Source organism: Diadema antillarum, unplaced genomic scaffold (assembly GCF_040938485.1).
Source record: "Diadema antillarum isolate AM-2024a unplaced genomic scaffold, OU_Dant_1.0 seq00000512_RagTag, whole genome shotgun sequence".
Taxonomy (NCBI): Eukaryota; Metazoa; Echinodermata; class Echinoidea; order Diadematoida; family Diadematidae; genus Diadema; species Diadema antillarum.
In genome coordinates this window covers 253788-260774 of record NW_027271466.1, presented here as the reverse complement: position 1 = coordinate 260774, position 6987 = coordinate 253788, and the positions used below count along the sequence as shown (strand labels likewise).

At 35.8% G+C, this 6987-nt stretch overlaps 1 long non-coding RNA gene across 1 annotated transcript; it reads left to right on the top strand.

Moving 5' to 3' along the window:
- Window positions 1–3123: 3123 nt before the first annotated feature.
- On the top strand, window positions 3124–6821 carry LOC139734124 (uncharacterized). Its single transcript, XR_011711137.1, has 3 exons — window positions 3124–3196; window positions 3648–3947; window positions 6686–6821. It is a non-coding gene; the product is annotated as an uncharacterized lncRNA (long non-coding RNA).
- The last annotated feature ends 166 nt before the right edge of the window (window positions 6822–6987 follow it).

Sequence of the window (6987 nt, the reverse complement as noted above, 5' to 3'; positions counted from 1 at the left end):
ACGAACGCTTTGTTTTACTTTGTTTTTGGATGTTTCAGCCATTCCAAACCTGATTTTCATCAAATAAACTTTGAATTCCTCTTAAAATGGTATGCTCTGTACTATTTCATAAGTGTTTTCTTGGTATCTCACAAAAAGTTAAAAGCCCAATTCTCATCTCCACCAATAATGCACTATCCCTTTAATCTTCACTAAACCATGCTAGCTGTGCGATAATTGGGACAAAAATGCAATGTAAACCACCGGTGCAACAACAATGAAGAGATTATCAAATTAAGCTGAAATTAGGCATGCTCTATTAACACATTCTGTACATGAATTATGCCAACTTTCTAAGCAGCAGCATTATCTTTCCAAAGGTTATTAGAGTTGAAAGTGAAGAGTGTTCAACGGATTTTCAGGAATAATGTAGAAGAAAGATAGCTTTTTAGGAAAACATGAAAAACTCAAGATTGACTTGGTTGACCCGTCTCACATTTTCTGAATCTTTATGTAAAATCAAGGGGTGCGACTTTGTGTTGGTTTTGTAATGCATGGTCTCATATTATCCTTGTCTGTTTCATATTAAGAGATATAAAAATATATATAAAATATAATAAAAACACAAATAAAACTGTTTTATCTATCAACACATTTCGTGACAGCCTTAAGTATGTGTGATCTAGGCCCCTATATGAGTAACGCAATGAAAAGCATACTCTAAAACATAAAACATGAAAGAATAGTTCATGAACGCATACTGAACAAATGTGATATACGTGTAAACAAAAACAAAAATGATTTATTCATCTCAGAATATCGAAACTTCAAAAATTACATACAGGTCTTATGAAGTGATGATGGTTAAATATTGCTAACAGTTATAATTGTGCGGAGTTAAAAATATAAAATCATATGCATGCAAACAATAGTGCAAATATACTGGCTGTAATCTCTCCAAACCATTTCTCCGAGTGTCTCCCGCATTCCAATCCCACCAATTAATCTGCCATGAACCAATTAGATCTCCGGTTATTTCTCTTTAGATCTAGAAAAGTTGCAGGTTTAGCTTTAGATTGCTCAAATCGACATCTCTGAAACGTTTCCATTTTGCTATCAGATGATTGCATGATTACTTTCGCTTGTTTGAATGTGCTGAATATACATCTCATTGTTTTTGGTAAATGTAAACGTGGCTGTATTTCGTTTGAAAGATGTTCAATACAACAAACGGAATAAAATCTGAATCTGAATTCAGAATGATGCGATATGCAATAGCTTCGAATCATCCATTCCTTGTTATTATGTGATAGCTACTTCTTAAGCTCTTCCTTGGGATTATTTACTATCGTCGACGTATGACTGGTTGATGACTGGTTGAGTAGTAAATGATTTTGGGCAGATGATCTGTGTCTTTTAAAAGACCTGACGTCAATGCCATTCACACGCTCATGAATAAAGAATTAATTTGTTCGAATATACATTAGATGAACCTGTTGTGAAGCTCATCGGGGGACATTCTCCTCTCGAGGGCTTTGCAGTTTTGGGATCAGCCCCAGACAGCGTTGTCTGCAGTGATGGATTTTCGAAACAGATTGCTGATTCGACCTGCAGAGAACTCGGCTTCCCTGCTTCTCAGAATGTTTCTTTTTCAACGCAGCAACGCAGCAACGAACCGAAATGGATCAGTGCCAAAAGTAGTTGTCCTCAAGGTAATTTCAGTTTTTTTTTAGTTGTTTTTACTTACCCCTGTTTTTTTTTTATTTGACTGTTAGTGGTCCCTGCATTTTTATTGGAAATGTTCACACAGTATTGGTATCAAAATTTGCGTATAATCCGTGTCGATTGGGTTTACAGTGTATAGCAAATGTGTGTAAGAAATGCAATATTATGCGACCGTGCATCACAAAACCAACAAAAAGTCGCACACCTCGATTCTACGGAGGACTCAAAATGAAAAAACAAAAACAAACAAATATATAAAAAATGTGAAAACATACCTTCGTGATCACTTCAAATTACGCAAAGTAGCAAAACAGCATTTTCATTATGGTTCTATGGTTTTAGTATTATGTTGTAGGCAACAACTCAGGTCAGCATCCGATGTATTTATTTAGGGCTTGTTCGCAAGCAACATCCTACACTTCATTTCATATAAAAAAAAAATGAATTACAGCATCGACAACATTGACCGTTTTAGTTGCGGGTTTTGTTGTAGTAGAATTCAAAAATTGATATTGCTTTTTCGTATTTGAATTTTTGGGGTTGTCCTAACTACAAAATAGGTAAATTATCATTAATTCATCTATTATATTGTGAGCAGTAGCCAACAAAGTATATTTGTAAGTTCCCTCCCCCCCCCAAAAAAAAAACGGTTCATGAAATGATCACCCGATTCTAACAATAGTTGATAGTCGTAACAAGCGTTCCACTTTAAAATATCATAGTCCTCAAGAAAGACGAGTGCACTGTCATCACAAAAAAATATATATATTTTTTTCTCTATTTAATGGCATTAAACTTTAAAACCTTGGAAATGGCATTTATCAATTTTTGCCTCCAATCTCTTCATATCATTTACAAATCGATTCCTTTGGACATGCTTATATTATCCAGATTTCCAGTATTCGATCGTACGTATATATTTCATTTTCGTAGGTTTTCAGAGTTTTGCAAACTGTGTGAGATATTATTGTAATCGTACTTCGAATAGCAACCTTGAATCATAGTTAAAAGAAATGAAGTTTGGCATTTAACATATAACCTACTTTATTTCTGTTGATTTAAAATGAAAGCATGTGAACATTTAACGGTTACTACCTTCCCGTAGGCAAGTAAGTACAAGGCAAAATACTATACACTGTTACAACACCATTGATAAAGGGCGCAAGGTACACATTTGCAAACAATAATCATACATTATTTTTATGACCTGCAAGAACAGCAAAACAGCATAAATCGCGATCTCATTTGAATCTGAAATGGACTGAAATTATATTCATTTTCATATGTTTAGGAATGTGAAAATACACTGAAATCACTTATAGATTTAAGCAGGTTAAAAGGATAGAATACTTCTTAATGATGATTAGAAATGGTTAATGTCTATTTGGTTATTTGCTAAAATTTCATTCCACAGATACGCGAAATTTAATAGACTGTTCGTGGACAAGTGCAAAATGCCCTTCTAACAGTGCCGTGAAGCTGAAATGCCGAGGTGAAGAAATATTGCTATTCAAATACATTATGGATCTTACACTGCCTGTGTGAAGCAAAGATTTTAAAAATTGTTTCACTTGCTCATAGATTTAAAGAATGAAAAATGTGTTTGCGCATCATGCAACATGAAACCCATATTCGTTACCAACATCAGATCACCCTCCGAAACGTGCGTAAGTCCTCCCACAATACAGCATTAGAAACGCTTTATGATTTTTTTTTTAATTTTCAAAATTATGCATTTATTTGATGAGAAACACAAGAAGGCAAACGCAGCTTTCTGTTTGCTTGTTTGATTGATTAGCTTATGATGGAGTGAATGCCGTAACAACTATATTACCTGGTTAATGAAAACAGAATGTTATGATAATTAATCGATATTCTAAGAACATGGTTTATTCTTCATCTATCAGAAACTTCATCATACGGTATGCATTGTTTTCTCTCAGAACCAGGTTTTCTTGGATGCTTTGTGAAACCACCCCCCTTGCAAGACTACAGTCCTTTTCAGAACCTGTCGAAGTCAAACGTGGAGAGTGAAATGGAATGCGTCTCAATATGTCGAGGGCGAAGAAAAGTTGCAGGTTTAGCCGTTATACACCAAGGAGCATGCTCGTGCTTGTCAACAGACTTGACAGAGACACTTGATCGCATTTTCTCTCATCGAGGTTACCGGTTTCTTCAACAGTGGTCATGTCCAAGCATGTCCGACCTGCAATCTGGATTTGATCTGTATTATGCATTTACTGGTGAGTTTTATGCAATTATATCCTGACAAAAATTCTTTGTAAGTTTGAAATTGATGGTCTATAAGGATTTCCGTTCGAGGCATTCATTAACCTACAAGATACTTTCACATAGAACACTCTAGATGTTCATTCCTAGCTTGTAGATTGGAATCAATTTTATAATATCGATCCATTGTTATGTTCTTTTCACTCAAAATATCACCTATTTTCATTATACATGCACCCAATCAAACATAGTCCCTTCAAATTCCATGAGAGAAGCTTTCATCTTCTGACCAAAATGAAGTTTGTTGAGGAATTCATGCTTGATATCTGCAGATATTCAGTTTTTTGCCAAACTGCATTTTTTATTTTTTATTATTTTTTTCTTCGTTTATTTTAGTATCTTTGGTACGATTTTGTGAAGCGGTCAGGGACGTTCCATTTGATTTACAGGTGTGAGGCCTGTAGTGCAAGATGGCTGGAGTATATGGCAAGCCAACTTTAAAAAAAAATAATTGTGTCTAAGCAATTTCTTCTTTGTCATACTGGCTAACTTTCAATGCTCATTGCCATAAACTTCAGAAGTAAACGTTGTATTTTATGCATATTATGTTCAAAATAAAAATCACATATATGGATTTTTCCCTTTTGGTCTTTCTGAAATATTGTTCCATTACTAGATCGAAAATTATCTTTTCATCTTCCAATTTTCTTTCATTTTTTACAAAATATTGTCTTAGGGAATCCCCTCCCCCCAAACAACAACAACAACAAAAAATGCACACGAGCAGTTTCAAAATACACTTGTCATGTAGAACTTTCCAATGTTATTCATGCTAATTGCCTCTAAGACATCTCTTTAAGATTAACATTTAAAAAGAAAACACTAGCTGGTATACTGTTCCCATAGTTTTCAGTTATGTTATGTTTAAAAGCAAATCTAATGTTGTACACAAGTCCTGGCAGAATAGAAAAAATAATTCGCGGGACGTGTTTGGAAGAACGATAAATAATTACTTGAATTGCGGTTTGATTACTTGGCCATCTCAAACTGTACTTATCGTTAATGTAAATTATATGCATGACTGAATTAGGTCAGAGAAAAAAGTGTCAAAAATAAAGACAACAGTCACTCCATTGACTCGAAACATGGAGTTATGAGTGGGATGCTGACGTCGCGGAACTGACATTGGGCAAGTACGACTGCGAGACAGGTAGCCAGATTCGTGGAACGTGTTAGAAGCGATTGTACAATTGAAAACTTTAAGGCATAATGAAGATTATCATGTCATTGAGCACACAGACTCCAACTCAAAGCATCTCCTACTCTATCCGTTTAACGTGTGCTTTCTGTTTTGTTTTGTTGTGTGTTTTGTGTGTGTGTTTTTGTTGTTGTTGTTGTTGTTGTTGTTTTTATTTAATGCTTATGGCGGGGGAAAGGTGTCGGGGGAAGGTGTGGCGCAGCGGACCGGGGATTCAATGGTAACCTCCACCCACATCCCCAACCACCCTGCTATAGACGGGAAGAATCTCTAGACGGAACCCTCGGAAATGGGAGTTGTGTTTATTCTTTATGTAATTTCTCATCTCGTCCTATCTTAGCCCCCCCCCCCCCCCCCCCCTTTTTTTTTTTTTTTTTTTTTTTTACATATAAGACAAAAGTAAAGTTGGACAGGAAAATGTTGAATCTTTAAGTGGGAGGCGGGAGATATACAGCCGGGGCTGGCTAATAAAACAAACACACACACACACACACACACACACCCACACACACAAACAAAAACAAAAACGGGAACGCAGGAAAAGCAATTTACTTTGACATTTGTTTGAGATGCCTTTTTTTATAAATACATGTTTACGACCATATTTCTATCTGCCACTTGGAGAAAAAAATCTCAAATTGAAACAGTTAACGTGTAATCCATTGTTTATCATAATCTCATTGCTTCCACCCATTCAACGATATGGTGTGTTTTTTCCTGAAATTTTCCATGATATTTGTGTCTATTTCATTATAGTTGTTGATTTTTACTTTAAATTCTGTGTTCATGACCTCACTATGTAACACAGTATTTTAAAACCATGGCCATCGTCCTGCACACATGATCTTACCGTCTCGAGTTGGATGCTAACAAAAATTATCGGATGGTTTTCAGGCATAAACTATAAAATATGCAGAGACATAATGTAATGCGGCAGTGAACACGACGAGATCATAATCATTGATTGACCTGTTTTCTGCGTCATGTTCTTTGAGCATTCGGTATTAAAAGTCCAGACGAGTTTCTGTAATGCCATGATAGGGTGATTCCAAGGAAGGTCTTGCATTTTTTTTTACATCATTCAACCTTATGAATAGTGGTTGTTTGGTTGACTTTATATCTAGTTTTCTATGGCTCTGGCAACCACTTAAACATTCTCCAATACAAGCAGCTTGCATAATGGTGATTCAAAATACGGTTTTGTGCATCAAACCTTCATACAAATTAAGTAATTTATCGTTGTCTGTGATGTAGTTTCCTCCGGCTTTTGCGATCGACTTGATAGGGTGATTCCAAGGAAGTTCTTGTACATCATTTAACCTTATGAATATGTGGTTGTTTGGCGGACTTTATATCTAGTTTTCTTCATAACTTTGACAACCAATAGACATTCTCCAATACAAGCAGCTCGCGTAATGTTCATTCAAATTACGTTTTTGTGCATCATCATACCTTCATACTAATTGAAGTAATTTATGGTTGCCTTTGATGTAGTTTCCTACGGGTTTTGCGAGCAACTTGACATTATCCAACACGGACAATGGGATACCAACATGACATGGTTTGGCTCCATAGTAACCCTCACTTGCGATAAAGATTACGTCATAAATGGCACCGCGTCACTGCAGTGTGTAGGACTACCTGGAAGGTCGACTTACTTTCCGGTTTGGAACTCGTCGCTCCCATCTTGCGAAGCGGTTGACAGTGAGTCCTTTTTCGTACACTCTTAGTTAGATTTTCTGAAAATACAATCCATTTGGATTGTGTAGTAACAAGTCCAAGTTACACTGATAAAA